This window comes from Eulemur rufifrons, chromosome 19 (assembly GCF_041146395.1).
Source record: "Eulemur rufifrons isolate Redbay chromosome 19, OSU_ERuf_1, whole genome shotgun sequence".
Classification (NCBI taxonomy): domain Eukaryota; kingdom Metazoa; phylum Chordata; class Mammalia; order Primates; family Lemuridae; genus Eulemur; species Eulemur rufifrons.
In genome coordinates, this window is record NC_091001.1 from 73,836,176 (window position 1) to 73,842,175 (window position 6,000).

The following is a 6,000-nucleotide window of genomic DNA, read 5'->3' on the forward strand; positions in this document are numbered from 1 at the left end:
CGTGGCAACAACAACAAACCATTTCTTGATCAGATTGTGACGTGCCACGAAAACTGGATTTTATACAACCAGCAATGACCAGCTCATTGGCTGGACCGAGAAGAAGCTCCCAAGCACTTCCCAAAGCCAAACTTGCACCAAAAAAAGGTCATGGTCACTGTTTGGTGGTCTGCTGCCGGTCTGATCCCCTACAGCTTTCTGAATCCTGGCAAAACCATTATGTCTGAGAAGTATGCTCAGCAAATCGATGAGATGCACTGAAAACCACAGCAACTCTAGTGCATTGGTCAACAGAAAGGGCCCAATTCTTCTCCATGACAACGCCCAACCCCACGTCGCATAACCAACACTTCGAAAGTTGAACAAATTGGGCTACGAAGCTTTGCCTCATCTGCCATATTCGCCTGACCTCTAGCCAATCAACTACCACTTCCTCAAGCATCTCAACAACTTATTGCAGGGAAAATGCTTCCACAACCGGCAGATGCAGAAAATGCTTTCCAAGAGTTTGTCGAATCCCAAAGCACGCTACAGGAATAAACAAACTTATTGCTCGTTGGCAAAAATGTATTGATTGTAATGGTTCCTGTTTTGATTAAGAAAGATGTGTTTGAGCCTAGTTATAATGATTTAAAATTCACAGTCCAAAACTGCGATTACTTTTGCACCAACCTAATGCAACTACCAACACTGTTTGAGTGTATTTGGCTTTTTATGCAGGCTCTTCACATATAATGCATGGCTAAATTATATGAAAAGTTTTGGTTTTGTAACCTGAGCAACAGCTTTGGAATAACTAGGCTCTGTGTTACTGCTAGTTGAAATTAAAACCTATTAATCCCCTTTCTTGAACCCTTTAAAATAATTTGTTTGTGATATAGGATCATGTTTAAGTAATACATAAAAAGGAAAATCCTGCTTATATAATATGGGTGTAAAAGATGACCAGGCACCAGAACCTGAGAAATAGGAATAGACAATACAATCTCTGTGTCCAAATGACATTTAAACTGAGACGGTACCACCTTAAATTTCTAACTCATCACCACAAAGGGTAAGTTGAAAGTGATTATTAGAGTGATTTCTCAGAAATTTAATATTAAGATATAAATTGCCTTCAAGAACAACCAAAATTATTTTATCAATCAACATATTTCTATCCCTGAAGTATTTTTATAATCATTATGTTGAAAGAGCAGAACTTAACAGGATACAAATTGTTAACTTTCACAAGGAAAGAGACCTAAACAAGTCAATTGAATGATTCTCTTGTGAAAGGAATGCTTCATAGGAAAAAAAAAAAAAAAAAAGAAGGTTAGATGATTATTACTAAACTGTATTCAAATCATAAGACACCAGACAGTCAGCTGAGTAAGTAGCTAGTTTCCCAGAAGAGGCTTTAATCTCACTACAGTTTATCAGAAAATTGCTTAAGGATTTTATCAGGAAAACATGTTTCTTCCCAGAAGGAAATTCTGTCCCAGGTTTGAACCCATTTTTCTTTATTTTCTTTATCATAGTCCAATTTAATATTACAAACTGAGAAGGGCATGTAACACGAAAGCTTCTTCCCTGTCCCAGCTGGGTACTGCCTGGGCTAAGGTGAGGAGAGGGCACAGCTGATCCCTCCCCTTGCCTTAGTTTCCCCCTACCTAGCTGAAAATTGGAAGGAACAAGTACTTTTGAAATTCAGTTTGAACTCTCTGGGATTGGCAAATATTTAAATCTAATTAGTTCTTTTGCAGGATTCTGTTGGAAGGAATGCAGAGCTTCATTTACCCCACCAGGAATTCCTGCCTAGTGCTCCCTTGATAGGCAATGCCTGTACTCTGCATAGCCCCATCCCAGCTTCTGTTTTCAACTGGAGGTTGTACACCTCCAGCCTCTTTGTGCTGGGAGAGACTAGCCCCCAGCAAGAAGGCCATCTGGGTGGGATCCATTTTAAATCAGCCATGGAACCAGATCCCTCCCTCCCACACATAATTGTGGGGACTCATATCTCTGCCCTACCATAGGTAGCAGTCACTGACTACTCTCAATTCCACCACCTCTCATTGCTCTGTTTGGCCAGCATCATTCAGGCCTCCAGACACAGCCTTTCCTCTTTACTTTCCTCAGGTGTGGGTCAACTACCCATACTTGCTAGCTCCAAGGAGTAAATACCAAGTTTCCAAAGAGGTTCTCTTAAAGGCCCTCTTGCTGGGCTTGGGATGAGGGGAAACACCATGCTCCTCTCCCATGGTGGGAAGGAAAAGCCACAGTTCCAATGACTTTCCCCAGAGAAATACTCTGGAGCCTGAAGTGTGTATTGGACTAAGACTCAGGATTGCCTGGGCTCAGGAGCTCAAGACCAGCCTGAGCAAGAGTGAGATCCCATCTGTACCAAAAATAGAACACATTAGCCACTCATCGTGGCAGGCCTCTGTAGTCCCAGCTACTCAGGAGGCTGAGGCAGGAGGATCGCTTGAGCCCAGGAGTGTGAGGTGCTGTGAGCTTTGATGACGCCACTGCACTCTACCCGGGGTGACAGAGCAAGACTCTGTCTCAGACACACACACACACACACACACACACACACACAAAAGCACAAATAGATATTCAAATACACTAAAACCTTTGTTAATGAACAGAATGCATTATAGAAACAGTTCATTTCCAGAGGAAGAAGTAATATAAAAAGCATAAGAACATATCTAAAAATAAGGAAACCGTATGGGAAAATATCGTTATGATTAGCACCGAGTGCTTTAGAAAACATGAAATATGCATCTGTAGGTACTGAGTAAAGGAGGGGTACAGCTAAGGTTAGATAAGAAGGGCACTGATCACAGATGCTGCTGCTTGGACAAATCAAGGAGGCAACACATGGCAAAGCTAGGTTTTGAACAGAATGTGCCCAGACTCTGAGCTATAACGCTAAGATAGGGAAGGGGAGAAAGGGCCAGACACCAACTCAGACCAAAAAGTAGGCAACATACACCCTTCCCTTCCTAATACCTCCAAGCATGGACTTCAGCCAGTATTGGGTTTGCTTTTCCTATGGAAGCAAGGAGCCTATCTGGGGAAGAGATCCCTTCTGATTCTGCCTTACATATCACACATACACACACACACACACACACACACACACACTCTTACTCCCTGAAAGGCATGAAGAAGATTTTCCCTCAGGTCTGGGTTAGTGTGACACCAAGGTTCCTCTTATCTTTTTTTGTTTTGTTTTGTTTTTTTATTTCAGAATATTGCAGGGGTACAAACGTTTAGGTCACATATATCGCCTTTACACAGCCTGAGTCAGAGCTACAAGCGTGCCCATCCCCCAGACAGTGCACACCACACCAATTAGGTGTGAATATACCTATCCCCTCCTCTCCCTCACCTGCCCGACTCCAGATGAATGTAAGGGTCCTCTTATCTTTAAAATAACTTATCTATTTCATGATGTCCTTGGTGGAACCCCGGATCAGCACACACATGCACTCCAATCTCTTTCCACCTTGCCTTCCTCTTCTACAGGGCTGGAAAGCTTAAAGCTACAACCACTAGACATTCTTGCAATTAAGATTCCTTATGTGATAGTTTCCACCAGCAGAACTACCATGGCAGATGTGGAGGGAGAGCGTGAGTGAGGCAGAGACCATGTGCTGCTGGTTCTGTGATAAGCACAGTTGTGGAGGAGTTTAGTTTTTCTGTGGCATTGTTCACTGAAATCACCGTGACTGTCACTGGCTTCTGGGGCACCAAGAGGCAAGGTGCAGGTGACTGTTTTGCTAATCAACATCATAGCAAGTGTGACGAGTTCTGGAGTGGCAGCTTTCTGGTTGCATAAGTTTCCAGATCGTAGCAGCTTCCAAAGGAGGCAGGGAGACATGGTTTTGAAGCCAGCAGCTGTAGCAACAGCTTCCCAATGCAGCAAATGGTTTCCTGCTTGCAGAATCAATAGCTCCCATGATGGCCCAGTTCCACAGTGAGAGTCAATCCTGAAACCTCAGCCTCAGAGTGATTCTCCACCCTGGCTGCACCAGGGGAGCTTATTAATTACATGCATACACATGTTCAAAGGTTTTCATTCAGTATGTCTGCACCGGATTCCAGAATCGGTATTCTTAAAAAGCAATCCAGATGCTTGTGATACGAAGCCAAGGTTGAGAGCCAGTGACCCAGAGCCCCTTTCATTAGCCCTCCCAACAACTTCATAAGCCACTTAATACCCAATATTAAATCCGTTTCTGTTTAAACTGCCTAGAATGGATTATTTTTTCTGTAACTGAACCTTGACCAATGCAACGCCTGGGGCAAAATCTTCACAATAAAAGTAGAACAAAGGCTAAGCAGAACGAAAGTTCAAATATGCCACCCCTTCCTGTCAATAAAGGAACATTAAGATTTGCAATGGCTACAAAAAGAAGAAACAAAGATTGTGAGAAAAAAACAAGGTAAGAATGGTAATGAAAGTAAGGCTAGAGTTTTCGAAAAATAGGTTGGTGTTAAGATTATGGGATAAAGGCTTAGGTAATCTATATTCTGCATAGTAGCTATATCCTGTTTATTTATTTTTATCATTTACTTTATTTGCAGCTATACTGTTTTATTTTGGAAAAACTTAATAAAATAATAACATTAAAAAGAACCCTGCCAGTGCTCTTAAACAAACCATAATTTCTGGTCTGTTGCTGCCACCTACCAACAATCTAAGGCAAGGCAACTTGGATAGGATAGAATTACTCTGTGTTTCAGGCATGTTGGTGTCACCTAAATTGTCTCTCATTCCAATGTCACACTTTTGAAATATTTTTAGGTACACTTAGGTACCCTTAACTGACAAGCAGTTTAAGTGCTGTTGAGGCTCTTCACTCAACAGATGACTTAAAAATGAAAGTATCTTAATCATGAATTACTCTTCGACATGGATGTTACAAGAAAAGCAAAACTTACAAGCAAATTCATCCAGTAAATGGTGGTTGAATTCCTACTATCCTGGGCTTTATGATTCACAGTATGTTCATCTGCTATGCCCTTTAAAATTAGCCATTTTTAAAGACCGTATGTCTCAGAGATATGTTGTTAAATAAATAAGATGGTTTTTAATTGGATATAGAAAACTTTTTGCAAGATGGAAAGATTTCATCTAGAATTATTTACCTTTCATTATTATTTATAAAATCTTACCTCAACAAGGTTGATGATGATAGATGTGGTACAGTATCAATAATTCAGCACTTAAAACATATTTTGTTGATTGAATGAATATATGTGATTTCCTTTTGAGTCTGTGAATAGTACATTAACTTATATTTGCTATGGCATTTTATGATTATGAAGACACTTTTATATACCATTTCCCATTTGATATTTACAGGAACCCTGTGAACTAAGTAGGGCAGACACTACCTCTATTTTTGAGACAGGATTTCTCTCTGTTGCTCAGGCTAGAGTGCAGTGGTGAAATCACCACTCACGGTAACCTCCAGCTCCCAGGCTCAAGTGAGCCTCCTGCCTCAACCTCCCAAGTAGCTAGGACTGTATGTGTACCCCAGCATACCCAGCTATTTTTTAATTTTTTTTTTTTTTTTTACTGCAACGTAATTCACAGTATATTTTTTATGGAGATGGGATCTTGCTATGTTGCCCAGACTAGTCTTTAACTCCTGGGCTCAAGCTATCCTTCTGCCTCAGCCTCCAAAAGTGTTGGGATTACATGTGTAAGCTACCAGGCTAATCTCTTATCTCTATTTTAGAGACAAATAAATAGTCTCAGAACATTTAAGGCATTGCCCAAGCTCACCCAGGAATACAGCCTCATCTAGAACCTGGCCTTTTGTTGTAAAATTCAGAGTTCTTTCCACCATGCCACACTACCTTCAAGCAGTCTTTTATTCACTCATTCAGCAAATGCTTATTGAGTGCCTAGTGTGTGCCATGTGTAGGTGCTGGAGAGAAGATGGTGTCTAATTTAGAGACAGGGTGGATTATGGCATAGAGAGACTGTCAGGGAAGCTC